Genomic DNA, 20,596 nt, shown 5'->3' on the forward strand with positions numbered 1-20,596 from the left:
CGCATTCTTTAAATAGTCAACTCAATGACGCAGTAAGTCAAGGCCAGACTTCAATATATCGACTGATCAACAGTAAGGACATTTTCCAGAAATCCTGAAGATTTCTAAGGTTTATAATCAATGATACTTGTGTGTGACTAGCTCTTCTACCGTTCCCATAAATAAATACAGATACAATTGATTACTTAACATATTCCATTAAACATCTTACACCATATCAAGTATAGTTATTCATACATCAAACATACTTGATTCTACTACCATCTTCTCATGCTACATCACAAGCATGATTGACTGACTACACCAGCTGATATTACAACATCAGCATTACTTCAACTTCAAGATACTTAGTCATATCCATAGAACTACAATAATTTAAGAATACAAGAACACAATTCAATTAACACTTCAATAGAATGATTTATCTCTACACAACAGTGCAATATTGTTATAATTATTTACATTAATAAACATTGTTTTTACGATATGATATTTTTCAGCCTTGTCTGTTATTGTTTCCTTTGAAGTTATCTTGCCGAGAGACTAATCCACTGAACTATTGAATTGGTAGTTCGAGCCATAAACTAAACCTTTAAAATCGAACACTGTGTATTACTAAGACCTTAGAGTATACAATTATATTCTTCTTAAACTCTATCTTTTATTGTACATATAACATAAATATTCGATTTATTGTATTCATGTGAAAAAATAAAATTTTATAATTATTTGTTTGTATATACATGTTGCTTATTCAATAACTATAAAAGAAATAAATGTGATACTACTGGAAATTCAAATTCATTAAAACATTTTTTTTAAGTTCTAAATAATTTGTTGGTAAATACTAAATGTTAGTAAATAAAGTTACTAAAAATTTATTAGTAAATAAATAAATGAATAATATTGAATAAAAAAATAACAAGTACAAAATCTTAAAGAATACAAACGAACTTCAATGTAAAATTCTATCCTAACTCAAAGGGGTAAAAATATGATAAATCGAATTAATCACTAAAATATATACGCATTAATAATTACTATTCACATATGCCAAAAAAAATAAAAATATAAGAAAAAATATAGTTGCAAAAATACCAAATTTAATAGATAATGCAATATGACAAAACAAGGGTAGAGAAAGAAGGAGATAGACAGATGGTGAAAATAGAAAGAGGACGAGCAAAAACTCGAAGGTGCGATATGAGGCAGAAACAGGAATATGGATAAAGGCGGTGTAGTTTGTTAGGAGATGAATGAAAAGTTGTCAGAGCAGTCCAATTAACGTCAACTCTTCGAGCGAAGCTTACCTTGAGCTTACAAGCAGACAAGCGCAGTGTAGACGCTCCCATTCGGCTAGGATTCGCTTTTCTGAAAGACTCCTTCCTCGTATACATCATCAGATTAAAATCTTCTTTCTTCCACTCCAAACCTATTCCCATAAAATTTTATCTTATATCTGCTTTTTTTTTAATTGTACACCACCAGCTTCATCGTTGAGTTATTTTTACACCATTCTTTCGAAGGAAGACAAGGAACTCAAGCTCCAACCTTCGAATGAAATCAAAATTGGTATAAAGTTTTCTAAAAATGGTAATTGCAACCATACTTCGAAAAATAGAAAAAATCGATACTTTGTAAACGAATGTGTTACAAGATTATGAAGATGGTAAGGATTGGCAGTAAATATAATGCATAGAAAATCAGTTTTTACTTATCAATTGTCTAACTATGTTTACATAAAATTCATTCCTCTTTTTTATGCAAATTTAAAGAATATTTTAAAATTTTTAAGATATTTTAATTAAAATTTAATCTAACATAATTATTAGATACGATTCCTTTAAGTAATTTAATTAAATAAATATCTGTGTTTTTAAATCAATTTACTGCCAAGTTAAAGCACGCAAAAAGTATAGAAAATTTCTCAAATATTTGTCAAATGGTTACTAAAATATTTTGAAACTATATTTTTTATCAACATAATACTTTTATTATATCCTTTTTTAAATATAATTTTATACGCATATGTAATTATGCAGATGAATTCTTATGTATGCAAATATAATGTTAATATAAATATTAACTTATATCTGTATGGTTATTGAATAATATTTAGAAATAAACTTAAACAGTTTTGAAATTAAATATATTTTCAGAAAATGAAATAATTTATGCCAATTTTTTCAATTATAAAACGAATAATAATAATATTCTACAACGTTAATAATATGTTCCTACTAAAACGAAATTTAACAATTTTGCTATAATTAATTAAAAGAACTCGAGCTCCAATGTGAAGTTTTTAATCAAGCTAAAAATGAAACGAAATGAACCGCCTCTAATCACAGAACGATTATTGCAGAAAAGTCACAGTGTCTAATAATAGAGTATTCGGCTCGAAGGACCAAAATGTCTACAATTAAAGTAAGCTCTCAGATGGTTGGTGGGAGGATTGCGGGTAAGTGAACAGGGTAGTGCATGTATTCAATAATTAATACTTTCTTTATTATTGGTGTTTATTGCTGTTATCCCGTTTAATTACACTATAATCATGATGGATGATGGAATATCTATTTTGCTGTTCCTTTATTCCTGCCACGTGCTAGTAACGTGCACTACATGTATAGGTAGAAGGTTGTAAATCCCATGGTCCTCTTTATGTGGTGCACGTGGTGGTGTAACTGTATAAGTAAAAATGCGAGGGCGTAAATTCCAGCGCTTATTTGTGTAGTGGCACGTGGCGGCAGCTTGTAGGTTTTACTTAGTGTTGTGCTCTGTGCACCACTGTTTCCCTGTTCCCTTTTCATTTTTTTGGCACTGCTTAGAGTGTGTATTTTGAGCTTATCTTGCACTTATTATGAATTGGATACGACTAGCCTTTGCCTCTTAATTCTTGGCCTTTACTATTTATGTTTACATCCTTGATCTTTGGCGTTCTTTGTAAGAAGAAGCAGTTGCACCTTGCCGGCCTCTTTCTTAAAGGCATTCTCGGCTACCGCGTGGTCTTTACGAATTGCCTCTTTCTTGGCATCTCCAATCAGAACGCCTCTTTATGGGTATCTCCAATCGAATGAATTCTTTCATTATTGGCGGCTCCAATCAGAGCACTTTTTACTTGTATCCCCACCCTGAGGAGGACTTGTAGAGGCGTTCTTGCTTCATTATCCGAGCTACATTGTAGATATATTTGACAACAGCGTATGCGTTGTGTGCCGTATACTGCAATTTTTGCTTGTAATACCCTTTTTCCAGGTGTTAAACGACATGGGTTTTCCTTATATCTTTATGACTTCTTTTTCACAACTTTGAATGACATGTTTTTAATTACGACTTGGATTTTCCACAATCTTAGAATCTCGAACACACAGCTACTACTATACTTTAGTACTCGACAAGCGATTTAAACAAAAACAAACTCATAGTCTGTATCGCTTTTCATGCATACTATTATTCACTTATTACACTCCTGAATTATTTCGTATATCATATGTGTAGCTCTGCATATTCTTAAATGTATTTATACTTGATGCCACCATGTTACAACAATCATAAATGTATAGTCTAAGAAATTCGTAATGCTTACGTCACAATCTCACATATAATCTACATTAAAGCAACTAAATTGGTTTACACCAATTACATAAATCTTTTTTCACTTAAGTCACAAAATTTTCAATTACGAATAGGTATGTAATTAATTCATATAACAATATATTTTAATAAAAAACGCAAAATATATGTTAGGAATACTTTTCATTGCTACTTTGAGTGATTCATTTTATGTCTTATACCTGCAACTTAAAATGTTAACTAATGTTTAAGGGCATCTACCAATATTATAACGTAACAAAGAAAAATGTTACTTTTATCAAAAAGGCTAGTGTTTCAGAAATATTTTGAAAATATTTGATCAAATTTTATGAAAATAATAGCTACTTTTTATTAAGTAAATAATTAATTTAAAATAAAATATGAGGTATATTTCACTATGGGGACGTAATTATGAAAATAGACTTCAACAACCAAATAGAACAAAAATTATCTTTTCTTAACCAACACAATAACCATATAACGTAATCTTATTTCAACATCTTTATGTCTTGATAAAATGTAACACAATATCGTTGTGCTATGACAATAACAAATCTGGAATAAATTGTTATCTTTACTTACTATTACGATACGCTTTAAATTTTACACGTTAAGGTCACAGAAGTAAATACAACGCGACTTAGCTATGTTTGTTCACAAAACGAAGAGAAAAAAAAGACGGAGTGAAAAGTTACTATACTTGCAAAACAAATTCGTAGGACGGAAACTCTTTATAAAATTGTTTCCCTCATTAAATAAAAGGGAGAAGAAGGACAGACCTCGTTAAGCCAATTAAATGCACTTTCTGCTCGCCTCTTAGACTTTATACATGTATAAAAACCAGTGCTGTTCCATTCATTTTGACGACCCTCATCTTTCTCTCCAGCCGAGTGCAACTTCTTGGTTATCTCTCGTTTACTTTATTTACAAGGATTTTCCAAAAGGATGTAGGCGATGCCAACGAATATATCGTTATTTATGTATATATATATATACGGAAGATTCACGAATGTAAATGCAAACAAAATATAAGAAAAATAAGAAACCCCATTATTTTCTTTCCCTTTCATAGCTATTTTTCCATACTTCTCAATAGTTTAGAACAAGCACAATTGACTAGTTGATCCTAATATCTATTCGACGCTTTGCTTATCACTCCTTATTATTACTTAAACATTAATGTAAACGAATCATCAGAGCTCAAGTAAAACTAAACAAAACTTACTGTTTTCATGGCAGTTATCCGATTGAATTCCATAATCGAAAATATAACTAATACAGGACTATATTATAAAACATTCTAAACTTTTAAAAACAAATATAAAATTATTAAATCGTATTAGAGATTGCATTGACAGAATACGACTTTTCTCGCATTAACAAAATGCTAAAAATAATTACATGTGTTACAAATCCCCTCCTGTTTATTTAGTCGAAAACCTTAGCATTATTTTGAATCGAGCGAGAACAGAGAAATAGAAGAAGATTTACGTATTTATCCAGGAATACCCAAGCGAAATAGTGTGCGTTGGCTTGGTTGTACACCCCCGACTATTCAAATGTAGAGTCTAGCTTTGGGGCTTGCATAACTTAGAAATCTCCAGCTTCGCTCGGTATTTATCTCTGCAAAATTGGGTTAGTGAGAAAGAAAAGTAGATGGAAAATAGATGAGGAATGGAGAGTTGGTAGAAGCTTTCGACCGCCGTACCCCACTGGGACTCTGACGACGTACCATCGACCCGCTGATGAGGTGAATTTAAACGGGGTATTTCTATCTTCTCTCTCCAATCTACGATCTATACTCCATCCGTCTTTTTCTCTTCCATGCTTGCTCTCTGCCTATGACTACTTCTTTTCCATTATTTCCATAATTCATGAGTGCTAAACATTTTAGACTTTCGCTAATATATTTATTCTTTTTTGTCTAATAAGATCGAATATTTACTATATGTTAGGTATTTTAAAAATAATAATCAACTAAGATTATTCAAAATAATTTGAATTGTGTTCAATTTATAAATTTAAAAATTATTTAATTTTACTATATTTAAATACATAATAATGATTAAACATATTTCAACTCTTTGTACTTTTACAATTTACATGATAAATCTTTCTTTTTTTTCATAAATTATTAAAGTATTTTTATTTACAATAATTAATTTATAAAATAAACTTATAAAAAAATAATGTTATACAAATACTAAAAATATAAAAACAATTTAAAAAAAAAAAGATTATTACTTTCCTAAATAAATTAATAAAATAAAGAAAGTTTACACCAAAACTTGCAATAAATGATAATTATTTATTTAATAAATGAAATTTAAATTAAAAAATCAGTATATTATATTAATAATTATATTTATATATTGTAATTCCATTTCATCTAATTCATTGATAATGATATAAATATAAATTTTACTTATTTATTTATCTCCTAACACTTCTCTTCTTATACAATTAGGTAATTTGTTTTTCCTATTTTTATATTTGACTCTCATATATTTTTGTCATGATATGGGAAATGGACTAAATTTGTATAATCCATAATAATAATATTTGTATTATGTCCTGTACACAGGACTTTATTTGGTAAGATTTCTCACGTACGCTCTCAATCGTATCTCAGAAAATGCAAATAAACATATAAAAAATGTTCAGATACTCGTGTATCAACAATCAAAAAGTATTCCAATGTGACTTTATAAATTAAAATTTTAAGCGTATTAAAGGTATTTTCATTATGCTACGCACGCATCCATTGCAAATTGTTTATCTACAAAAAGGAAATACAAATGTATTATAGAATTCATTCAGTTTAAAAAATTTAATAATTATAATGATCAGAGTATGCATGTATGATATAATTTTCAAGAGTTATCATTAATTGTGATTATCTATTGTGATTTGTTAATCTGTTGTAATTGTGATTATTATTTTAACCATATTAATGTGTTCAAAAACTCAATACTCATTATTTAGAAACAAAAAAGGTTTTTAAAAAATTAATAAAATGCAATGAGTAAACAATATAAATGGTTTATCAATTTATAAAATTTCGTGATAAACCATATATTTCATAAATACCATAAATACAAATAAATTTCGGAAGTAAATATAAATATTTTTAGATTATTTCAAAATATATATTATTCGAAGATTTATAATACCTTAAAATATCGTTACAAAATGTTTTGAAACTGATATTTTCTCAATTTAAATTAAAAATATTTAGATATTTGAATTAAAAATACAATAAATAATTTGAAATATTCTATAGCAACCAAAAAAATATTTTATATATTTATATATACTTACTAACAACTCTGCATATGAAAAATCTTTTATCTGATTTATGGTATGTATTTTATACAAAAAATTAACATCTTAATATTTTTTTAAATCATACTGTTCAAGAATGCGAGAACGTTTTCTTGTCACGACTTCCCACAGTCGCTGGACATTCGAGATGGTCAATACATCTGGAAAACTCCAGTGAATATTTAGCTTATTCATTCTTGCTTATCTAAAAACGTGCTCATGCTTTTCCTGTGGAGTAAAAACTAATATGTTATTTACTGTTAAGAAGACGTAAATTCTGATAGAGTATCAGATATACGTAAAAATACCGAGTACTTACATTTCCTAAAATTCGCTGCAACCCAAAACCCCGCACGTGCGACAACAAGCAATAGGCGTACGTACGCACACGGTTTTTTAAGACAATGCTTGCTTTATTCTTAACTATGCCGCATCTAGTCGATCGGATTGGAAGATCAACTCAAATTCGCATACGGGAAAGCCACATATTTCACTTACAACTACTTGTATTAAAAAAACAAGTAAAACGATCTGCAGAAAGTGAATTCCTATATTATTCAAAGGATCTTATTATACAGTCTTAGTATGCCTATATTATATAGAGATTGTGCAACGTTTCCGTAACAAACTATCGTGATTATGACGAAGCCATCTTTCGCCTCCTTTTTTTATTTTTTTTTTAACAAGTTAGGAAAAGTGCACCAGTGGAAAAGACTAGGAGTGAACCGAAGTTCAATTTCACGTAATCTTATAATCGTGCAAAAGTTATAAGAAAGAGAGAAAAAGGGAAGGAGCGTCAAACTTTGCTCGCAAACATTTTCCCAGCTGGGACTCGTTATATCTCACCAGTCGGAGCATCTCGACATCTCCCTCCCAATCTCACGTTTCTTTCATTCTAATGAAAAACTGTTTATTGCTTGATTTTTGAAACTCATTTCCAACACATAAATGCATAGAAATATATTGAATAATATATTTGAATAAAAAAAAGACTAGAATATTTTATACAATACTTTATTTCCCGCTTTTAGGAAGTTTGCTATTTAACTTCATGTTTTTATACGTACATATTCGTTCATTCCTAGTTTCTCCATATCAGTTAATTAAAGATAATATATTGTTATAGATTTCTATTGATAATACTGTTTTAAGTATATTAAGAATTATTTATAATTATTTTTAAAATATCAATATCGAATCATTGTATATCTACACTAAGCGAAACTATGAGTTGTTTATTTGATATAGCCTTATTCCGTTATAAATTATCAAATAATTTTTACTACGGTAAAAATTGTCAATACAAAAAACTAACAAATTTTATAAGACTGATAATATTTTATGAACAAACCCTCTTTATGTTATTGACAATAATGAAAATAACCAATTTTCTTATAACCTGAATATAGATGATTTAATAATTCTAAAGTAGGTACATTAGAGAAAAATTACATATTAGGTAGAATATTTACTATATTTCTAATTATAACCTTAAATAAAAAAACATTAACAGTGTTTAATTTAAATTAAAATTCCAAGTAAGTAATAAATAATTACATCTTATAAATAAATAAAGTTTGCCGTTACAAGTATACTGAATCCTTGAAAGGAACTCAATCCTATTCGCCCGCATAAAGTATAAGGAACAACAGCGAAGCACACCTGCGAACTTGCAATTTCTCATGCGAAACTAGGCAAATGTTTGCATCCAAGTTACAAAGGATCTCCAGAGATGAAAATACAGATGCATGCACTTCTTTAAAAAAACGGTGACGAGAATATCTTGAAGATATATAAGGCATGATTCTCTATTGAGAAATATGGTAAACGCCGAACGAAAATGTTTTCTTCAAAGTTCAAATATTTCTATAGAGAATGTATACTAAAGACTACGAAGCATTTTACAGTTAGCTCTCAACGAGAAACGTATTGATTTGAAACCCTGTAACCAACTCCCGCTTTGGATGCAATTTTACTTTACCACAAGGCCAGGATTCTAATGCATAATTGCTAAGGCAGAGACAAATCGACAATTCACGAGGGGATGTTGATTATTACACACTTAAATTTCACTTCATATGCTTACTTATATATTTATTCTCGAACTTTATTCTAATGTTTAATTATATCTATTTCTTATTTCAATATTACCTTTATTATTATTCAACACTGTCAAATCTATTATATATTGATAATTAATTTACAATAATAGGACAAAGATGTATTTTAGAAACAATTATTAATCATCAATTGTATGCTAAGCGCATTACTTAAAATACATCCTTCCTTACCCATCTGCGCATGACTGCATAGTCATGAATTTACTATAGCATATATCTTATACGCTTATACAATTAATACTATTATTCTTTAAAAATAACTTTAGTTTATTTTAATTTAAGAAATTATAAATTAATAACACATTTTAATTTAATTATATATTTCTATATTCTAAATATATAATATAAGTATAAATAAATAAATGCAAGTATAAATACAAAAACAAAATAGAATCTGAAATTTTTAAAAACTGATTTAAATCTGTGTAAATTTTTAAAAAATACAGAAAACTCAATTGAAAAAAATACCTCAACTAAATTGACATAAAACAATTAAATACAATAAGTAAGTAAAATTAATGTAAAATTTCATTTTCTGTACTTCTAAATGATATTAATTGAAAATATTTACATACATAAAATTATCTAGATATAATATAATTTCTAATACGAAATTTAAAATATTATGTATTTAAAAGTTTAATAAACGACAATTACTTTACAGTATTTTATCTACCACACATAATTTTAGCTTATAATAATAATAAAAATAATTATCTAAATAATTTTAACTTTTCTTATTATCGAAAGACATATGACAATATATAAAATTATACACTACATTTTAAATATATCTTAAATATAATAAATACAATATCTTAATTACAAATATCTTAAATACTTATTACTACTAAATACTTATACTTATACTAATTCAATCATTCAAAAATGTTATTTTTATAAATATATATTTATATGTGTAAATGTTAAGTCTGGACCTTGAGACATAAAACTCAATTGTTTATATTTATCATTTAAATGATTATAATTATTAATTTTTAAAGCATGCATCTATAATTCATAAAATTTTATTTTTTATATTTTGCGTTTTTATTGTACTTATTATTAATTGAAATATATTTGTAAATATAAACAATACATAATTTCTTTATAGTACGTACAAAAACAATATATTCTGCTTCCTACTAATGAATCTGTAGACATTTCCTTAGACGAAACGTGCTTTATAAAATTTGGAGTTAATTTAATTTGAGTTCTAAGGAATATATCAAGGATGCAACAAATTGAATTTTCGTAAACTCAGAAATTTTATACGTACAGTAATGAAATATTATATCTACTTTTTCTACTTTCTCTTTCTCCCTCCCCCCCGCCTTCTTCTGTTTTTAGTTTCAGATTTTCTAATTTACTTTCTTATGTTTAATAATCATTTAAATATATTTATTTTGTATAAAATTAGTATACGATTACATTATTAGTAATTACTCAAAATAAATTTTTAGTAGTATTATACATATATGTTTATTTATAACATTTATTTAAATTTTTAAATTGTGAATTAACTATTGTTATTTCTATTATTATTCTATTATTATTACATATCTTTTCGTATAAATATACAATTTTAAATTATTATCAAATTTAAGATATTATAGATGATTTTTATAATAAAATTAATAGAAAACGAAATATTTGTATTTAAAATCTATTAAATAATCATTAAAAATTAGAAATGAATAAAGAGAAAAATGATTGCCTTTGAAGCAAAAAGTAACAATTATAACACTATTAGTTGATTTAATTTAAGTTGGTTCATCATCACCATATCAGCAATATAGTCCTACATTTGCAGCGGGATTCAGTATAAAATTTGACATGACTTATATGAGCATTTTCCTATCATACATATCATTATAAAAATGATTTTATTTTTAGAAAGCTTTTAACTCCTCGTGCAGTAATGGTGAATGAAGTGCAGACTTTAATAATTGAAAAACGAGCTGTTAAACTCATTCCTCTGAAAAATAAAATAAGAAAAAAAGAAAATAAATAGAAAGACGGAGAAACCAAGAACAAAGCATCTCAATATTAATGGGAAAAATAGTTGAAAAGGAAAGAAATGTAGCGGGCCGTAAGCCTTTAAGAGCAATAGCGTCACTTTATACGTCGTTTTAGTTGCTTGCAGTTTACTGTTTGTCCATTTTCAGAAACTCTTGTCTCCTTTTCTCAGTCACTTCTTCGTATTTCCTTCTGTCTCTATTTTTCTTTTTCTCTTTCTCTCTGTTTTATCCCTACACAACTCTAACTTCGATACTAAAATATTTCCGATATATCTTACTCTGGAGCATATTTGCATTCTCTTTTATATAAAAAATAGATAATATTATGCCACCTTCTGTTTATATTTACAATATTAGCTGACATTTAAAATATATGCGAAACGTTTCTCGTGGTTACATTCATGAAAAGTTAGTGATAAGAAAGAAAGCGCATGCACTCGTATTCACATTCAAACAAATGCACACTTGATAGAAGGAATTAGAATGAAGGAGTCTCAGCTTACCTCGTATAAATATCTATTCTCATTCTTAGTTTTTAGTTTGGTTAACCATACTTGCATCAATACATATAACTTGCATAAAACGACAAATAAATTGAACTAGCAAAGCCGCTTAAGAAGGGTCTTACTCATATAAAACCTATGATGCTCTTATCTTAAAGGTACTACACATTTTCAATTACAAAAATGTATTATTAATTACTTGAATTATTAAAACATTTAAAACATAAAATAAATATTATTACGAATTTTCTCAACAAATTATGGAATGTATATTACTGTCAAAAATAGCCTAGCCTAGAAACCTTCAAGTTTATTTCTACATGCAAGATAGTAAACCAACATACATTGTTACAATGTACTCAACTCATTATGAGAGATTACATACGAGGAAGTTAATGAACAATTACGTAAAAATATAACCTTTTTTATTGGTACAATAACTGAAACTGTTTTAAGATCTTGAAAATATTTGAGTATTAAAATATTTAATTATAAAAATCCTTCATTTTATAAGTTTTACACTATAGAATTATAAAATATTCTAATGCATATCTTACATGATATTTTTAGTAATTCATTTATTGTGATTCTATATTATTTGTTATAATTGAGATGATAAAATTTGATAAACTTGTATATATACTGAATATCATGTTCACTATTAATAATAAATTAAATAATTAAATAAAAAAATTTATTTTTTACATTTGTATATAAAATTACATAAGTAAATTCATTATTTTTAAATAATACTATAATAAGATTTTTAACATATATATAAATATGGTAACGGTAAATAATATGGTTTAGTACGTAAATATTCTTCAAAACAAAAGAATTTTAAAAAGTCCCACGGATTATTTTTTATTTACGAACAGATCAGTTTCTATTTCATTAAAAGATATTGTTTTCTACTAAATACATTTTTTAAATGTGTAATTATTTTTATATATAATTATATGTATGTAATTAAATATAACATTTTAGTAGATATTGGACCTATACAATTTTAATAATTGAAATAAAATAATAATTTTAATATAAAATAAGAACAATATTACAGGAAATTTTGTAAATTTTATTAAAAATATTTCTTTTGACTCGTTCAATAAATTAAAATTTAATTACATGTTCAACACATTGAGAAAATTTCAATTTCATTCATTGCATTAAAAGCAGAGAATGAAATTTCCAGAAGTGTTAAGCTATAAGAATTAGCGAAGCTTACGAAGGCTTCATACTCTTGCAACAAAAAAATAATGATAAACGAACTGGTATTAAGAAAAATATAAAGTGTTCGAGAATGAAAAGAAAATCTCTCGAATTATATTTACTAGAAAACCTTCAACAGCTAATAAAAAGAGAATTGTCAAACGGATACGAAAAACTAAGAAAGTCTTGCCAAGGTTGCATGAGACTCGAAAAGGTTTGTACATCTGTGAACTCGTAAACAGCCATTTATTGCCTTTCGTATTAAAGACGTAGTAATTGTTTTGTATGCAATGAAGACCCTTGCGACTTACCATCAAAACCCGGCTAGCTTGTTTACAAGAGTATATTTTGAGGATTAAAATATTTCTAAACAGTTGAATGAAAACATTTCTTAAAATCCGTTGCAACCCGAAACTCGGCACGCGCGACTCTCGACATTTGCGTCGCACGTGTGCCTTCAATGCCACAAGGGAATACGCATGCATTGTTGTCAAGTACGACAACCGTTGCTGCTTGCATAGGCCAAGCGAAGACGCTTGACCAAAAATCACCCCCACCACGATGAGTCCGGAGAGGGGCAAATCTTCCACTTCACGCATTGCTGCCAGAGATACTCTTTCGATATTCTCTTTGTCTAAGCCTAATTTCTTATGAAGTGGGAAAAGGGCGTGCACATTCATCATACCACCAAAAGCGGCGCGCCCTGATTGGAAAACTAAGACCAGAAGCTCCTTGAGTGGGGAATCATGGTAAGAGGCCTTAAAGATGGGAACAAGACAGCAAAGAGAGGCTGTTCGCGGGGGATTATTGGAATGCGCAGTCTGCGTGTGCAGCCAAGTACCTTTCTTCTTCAAAGGGCGACAAATCATTCAGAGTGAGAGTGAGCAGTCTAGGAAAATGTCAAGTAATAGAAATTAATTGTCCAAGAAAGCCAAGACTAAAAATTCACTCAACACAGAAATAAGTGCTAGTAATTCACCACAAGAATAGTTCATACTGGTGAGTAAAGGAGTCACGCCGCACATGAATCGTGTCCGTCTCACCGCTGAATCAGATTGAATTACGATATCGCTGTAAGTACGTTGATACATATTTTCTCTTCAATTATTGTCTGCCGGCAACAGAACCGGCCATAAAACAATCATCAAGATTATTTCATACTCTCCACTCAGAAGTGTGCAGCAATTATTTACCTGTGCAATTTACATCAATTAAACGATTTTAAGGCATCTTGTGTAGTGACACCTCCTGTATAAGAAGCCGATCAAGAAATCATATCTTCATATAAGATACAAGAAGATTCTACAACATCCATATGTAAATAGTGTAATAAATTGTATAATAAATATAATTAACCAACTCTCACGACTCTTGTACAGCCCCTACATCTCACCCCTTCCCGAGCGTCTGCTAAGGCGGGCGGCAAACTAAGCTATTGAAACATTGGCAGTTCGAGCCAAGAATTACATCCCTACAATATTTCGAACATAAAGTGAAAGCAAAATTAATGTATAAAAGTTTAAATCTAATCATCTTATATATAAAAGTAAAAAAATATAAAAATGAAAAGATAAAATGAAAGTATGAGGTTGGTAAAATGCGAAACGGAGAGTATAAGGAAAGAACGGAAAGAGTAGCGAGTATCCGATTAATTCAGTCCCGAACGCGCTACTATTTTTCATTTAGTACTAAATTCTCATTCACTTAGTCTTTTGCTTTTCTAAATGCTATTATCTAAATTTAACACAAATAATCATTTCCAAAAAAAAAATCAAAGCAGACCATATCAATATTCTTTGTTGTTCCAAAGTAACGCTTACCCTGGGTGTCACTACATCTTTTACACCATTCTACATACATTCTATATCACACTTGTTTCCTGCGTATGTAGGATTTGTATTTAAACCTTTAACCCTGTTTACCGTATTAATGTAAGCAAAGTGGTTTCTCTATCTAGCAATTTTGAACTTGTCAGTACAAGTACTGTCAATACAATATAATACAACTATTAAATTATAATTATATTATGTAAAAATGCCTTACATAATTGATAAAAGTAGAGAACTTTTATTCTCCGCTTAGTGTCATTTGGAATATCTAATTTTAAAAAACCAATAAGAAAGGTAATCACAATAAAGTTGCATTAATTATTCAGATGAGCTAAGTAAAGTTGTAGATGTGCATGCCTGTTGACATATAGGAATACTAACGAATTTAGTCAAGTTTTTATGAATACTTGACGCATATATTCTGACATTATTTTACCAAGCTCGACTGACCTCTGTCCTTTCACTAATATACTATTCACTGTCCAAAGCCACCACTGATTTTATTCAATTGTTATTTGACTAGTTAAGGATAAACTGAAAGACTAAATTTATTGAGAAGGAAAAATTATATATAAAAAAAATTGATGTTGGTATCGTTATTATCTATATGACGATTTTAAACCTCCTGTAGTATAATTATTTATATTTTCGAAAATTTCGATATGTTAATGCTTCGAAATTCTCTTGAAATTTTGAAATATATCCCATTCAAAAATATTAACAAATATTAATATTTATGTCTTTAAAAAATATCATTTTGTTATTGGCATACACAAGAAATTAATACGAAAATTAATATATAGTCTTTTTAAAAGTATGTCGCTATGAGTTAATAATTTATAATTATTTATATTAATAAATAAAATTCAATCGTACATAATAAGTTAAACTAAATTATAATTCTTTTACATGAATTTTTTATTGATTTTTTGAGAATTATTAATTATTTGAGAACTGTTTTTATATAAACTTAAATTAAACTACCAAAAAATTTTTACATTATAATAAAGATGCAGAAACATTCCTCAGAATTGATAAATGTAACCCAAACGGTAGCACAAAGTTTTCACCTCAGTAACTCTTATTCTATTTACTTTCTACATATTTCAGGCAATATCAATTTAATGATTTTTTTAAAGCATACAAATATTCAAGAAAAATTCTTAGATTATTATTTATCAATTATTAATTTAGATAAATGTTATTATTATCATGACTTTTAATACTTACAACATTTTAATAAATTTTAATTACAAATAACAAAAAGTTTTTGAATATTTTATACAAAATCTAGTGAAAATTGAGGAAAATTGCAAGCTTGTTCGTTTTTTAGAAGGATAATAAAAAATAATAAAAAAATTATTAGTATATTTTAAGAAAAGTTATATTTATAAAAAACGCCTACAATTTTATAACAGATTTGGCACTCTATTTTTTACTTTGAACGAATCAAGTCAAATATTTTCAATTTTAATAAACCATAACATGTACTCCCTAAATATAAGTAAATCTAAAATAACATATTTGTATACGAAATATTCTAGAAATTTCTAGAATATTTCTAGACAAACAACAGCAAGTACAAATTAAGTTACACTCAGCAGTAAAGTGAATATATATATTTAGTTAACCAAATAATGATCTTTTCGTAATTTTCAATATAAAAATTAACTAATGGCATTCATCTCCTTGTATAAAACTAAGTAGATTTTACAATTTCCAATGCTTTGCCTTTTTTCATCTATCTTCTTGCTCCTAATATTCTCAATATCTATAATTTTCATTGTCCTTATAGTTAATTAAGAGTATTTAAGACAAATATTAATCTGGACAGATTAATCCTCAAATGATATATTAATTATTAGAGCCCAGTACGATTGAAGAAAAGCACAAAAGGAATAAAGGTGTTAAAAAAGTTAACGAGCAAACTAAAGTGTATTTTGTATCTGCTAATATATATACACTTTATTTCTAACATGTTTCCGGCTATACTTGGTAGTGACTTAATGATAAACATAAGAGCAATTGATTACCTACAATTCAAACAGAAATGAGTAATTGATTTGCGGTTATTGATTGTGCTAGTCCAATACTCAAGTTAGCTAAGCAATTAGTAGAACTAATATAGATGTATTAGTAATATTTATTATAAGAATTCTAAGCATTGTATTTATATTTATATTTTTTATATATAAGTATTTTTATTTATAAGTATTGTATTAATATTTCAATTTAATATTCCGATTAGGTCTTTAAAAATTTAAAAGATACATATTTTATTATGTACTATATCCAATTATTCTATCTAAATATTTCAAATACTTCCTCATTATATAGGTAAACTATGATCCAGTGTTTAAATCAAATATTACATTTTACAAGTCTACCAATTGATTTGTTGCAAAAAATTCATTTATTTTGATGAAAAATTCATTGCTTTGATTCATAAATCAAAAACTGTTATATTCGTAACATAGCTGACAAAATAAAAATTGTTTTACTCAGTTCATAAAATAAAATATTTATTTAAACGCGTTTGAATTTGATAAAGACAAACTATCTTTGCTTCTTTTCCATAGTATAAATTTTCTCGCTCAAATTCTAATTGCATAATCCTCGCAAATATAATTTCAACATTTGATGATATACAAACATACGCGTTTAACACATATAACGTTATGTGCTGTAAAACAAAAATTGAATTATGTACTGCAAATAGAAAAGAAAAATCGTATAAAACAATCGATTAAAATATAGAGGAGAAATGAAAAAATGTGCTTAAAAAAATATTACAATTCTAATTTTTTTATTCAAACATAGTTAAAAATTATATATATATAATTCATTAGCAATTGATTCATGAAATAAAAGTTTTATCATAACAAATCTTTAATGCTAAAAAAATTATTAAAAGTAAATATGAATTGATTTTCATAATATATTGGATAAATAGTCATTATTATAAACTTTTTTTCTTTAATTATGTCAAAACAAATTAAGCATGATATGCAATTGATAATAGTGATTGTAATATAAAAATGGAAATACAACCCTATTTATTAATAATCGCATTTAAAAGTTTCTATTGGCTTTCTAACCATAAATATTGCATATTATGTATATTATTCTAAAATTGTAAATCATTTTCTGTTTCGTTTTTACAATGAATCAATAAATCTTAAGATTTTCAATAAAAGTTTACATTCACTAACCCGTGAAAAATTTGAAATGTGAACTAACTTTCACCTATGCATAAGCATAAAAGTAATGTATAAAAATATAAACAAATATCTAAATTTATAGATTTATTATTATAAATTGTGTTTAGAATTCCAGTTATCTGCTGATCGAAGGATCAATATGATTGGATTAGACTATTTCCTGACGGGAGAAAAAGTGCGGGCAAATCGAATGGATGCGCATTAATTCAATATTTAACACATTTGCTTTTCGAGCTGTTTATTGCTTTTTAATTATAAACTACACAATAATGATTCTAAGTTGGTGATGAGAATCGTTGAGATCTTGCAGTTCCGTGGTGGTTGTCACGTGGCGTTAACATGCACTATATGCAGTGGGAGGTGGTTGTAAATCTCCGTATCCTCTTGACGCAGTGTGCTTGGTGGTAAATTATTACACTGGGAAGCAAGAGGTCGTAAATCTCTGTTACTTCTTCGTGTAGTGCCATGCGATGGTAACTTGTTGAGGTCTCCTCACTGGAAAGGCCTTGTTGGCCTTTTGTTACTTATGTATTAGATGCTAATGGTACTCACACCGATGCAGTTGCTTTGCCTGATCCTGTGACGAATGCCTTGATATTGCGCTTCTTGTAGTCGTGTATGTTCTTGTAATACACTCAGCACCCTTGACTGCTTGTTAATTGTTGCGCACTTGAGAATTGAACGTGTATTACTTATAATGACTTCACTGTTTTAACGTTACTGATTGGCTAGCTTATAGCTGTAAAATCTGGCTGAATGGCTTAATTGCAATGAGCACTTACAAACCTGATGTGCTTCCTTTAAATATCTGCGCGGCAGCTTATATATATACGTATACCCGCGCATTCAGCCCCTTTCAATACAAACCAACAAGAGCAATTGAACAGCGTATATACGAATGTTGAGCAGTAGAGAAGCAAGGCAAGGAATTCGTACGAAATCAAATTAAATATCTAACGATGTACAAGTTCGCATTTCATCGTTGCTGACAGGCGTGCTAGTCGTCTTCAAAAACGCCCTAACGTGCCTATTTAAACGTTGTTCAGGCTTTTGCCTCAAAAAGGATAACCAATAAATTTCTAGTCCAACGACTTTAGTCCAACCTCGCCACTGAGATGCGATTTTGACCCACTATAAAGTACTGCTTGAGACATTTTTGTATTCAAATTTTTTACGGATGAACGACTATGAAATTCTTTCCCTCATTTTTCTCGACACTTCCTGTTTATTATATTAATTGAAATACTTATATCCGCATTCGCTTGACTATTATCAACTTTACAGAATCATAATACTGAACTTAAAAAATAATCCTTATTACAATGTACGCCATGACTCTCTTAACGCACAACTATATTTAAATATTTGCAATTAAATAATTATTTTCTAAATTATAAATCGACATTAAGAGATTAATGTAAATCGTGCTAAAACTCAACATCCTTTGAATTCTATACATGACAATTATGATATTGTTTATTAAAGAATATTACACATAAACTATCTATTAAGCAATCATTTATTTTTATTTATACTGTTGCTTATATTTTATTTCTATTTTAACATTAATTTATCTCCTCTAAAAAGCATATGCGCGTAATATAATTGCCAGGTTTATGTCTAATAATTTAATAAAGAAAATATTAACGGACAAGAATTTAACAATTGTGTGTGTATCTTTTCACGAAGCACGCCCATATAATTTTTTTTAATAAATCTAAAGTGTAAAAGAAATTGAATGTACATTATACAATTATAGTCCATATAAAAGACGTAACGTAAAACTGTAGTAATTAGAAACAGTGGTGAATATAGTATGAGAAAAAATATTGTGCCTTCCAATATTCGTATTAAAAAAATGAAAAGCTAATTGGACAAAGATTAAAAAATATGCACTGATAAAGAAAAAATAGTCGAGCTCCTTGTAAAAATAAATACACCGGGTTACTTTCAAACGAATAAGCTACAATTTTTCAAGCAGTCTTATTATATCCTTGAAACTATAAAATACATAAGCCTATATCAATTAATAACAATGTGTCATACTCTTAAAATCAAATGAAGATAAAGAAATTCCTAATATATTAATCATAAACCTGTACAATTTAATTTCTTTATTTAAAAAAAAAATATTGAGATTCATTTCACATTTATAGACGAAATATTTCTTGTTCCTTTTCAAGTTCTTGTTTCAATAAGGAGAAGAAAAGGATAATAAATGGATCAACATATAAGAAAAATATAAAAATATTTATTACTAATAAGATATATTCTATAATATTGTTTTAAAATATATAAGTAAATAATGTTCCATTTGCCGTACAAAGATTATATAAAGTATTTTATAATATAAATATATAAATAAATAATATGAATCATTTTTATTTTCACTACAATAAATATAATATGTTATACAAAATGACACTGTTGAAATATATAATTAAGAGAAAGAATATAATATTTAGAGGCAGAATTTCAGCAACCTCCACATTTATAATTCATGTAATTATATAATTTTTATCCAAAAAAGACAAAAAAGCAAATCAGATATTGTTACTTGTAGCTAACTGTAAAAGTAGATTTATTAAATTACAGTCACCGACAATCGCTTCTCCTAGAATAAAATAAATTAAAATATATGTTCAGAGTAAAATGAGAAGAGCTGTCATGATGGAAGCTAAAACCAATATGATTGTACCAATGGATAAGAGGAAGCAATTAATATGCGTTCACGCAACTATATTCCAGACAGAATAGCAATGGAGAGTTTGC

The sequence above is a fragment of the Ceratosolen solmsi genome, unplaced genomic scaffold (genome assembly GCF_000503995.2).
Source record: "Ceratosolen solmsi marchali unplaced genomic scaffold, CerSol_1.0 scaffold14, whole genome shotgun sequence".
In the NCBI taxonomy this organism is placed as follows: Eukaryota; Metazoa; Arthropoda; class Insecta; order Hymenoptera; family Agaonidae; genus Ceratosolen; species Ceratosolen solmsi.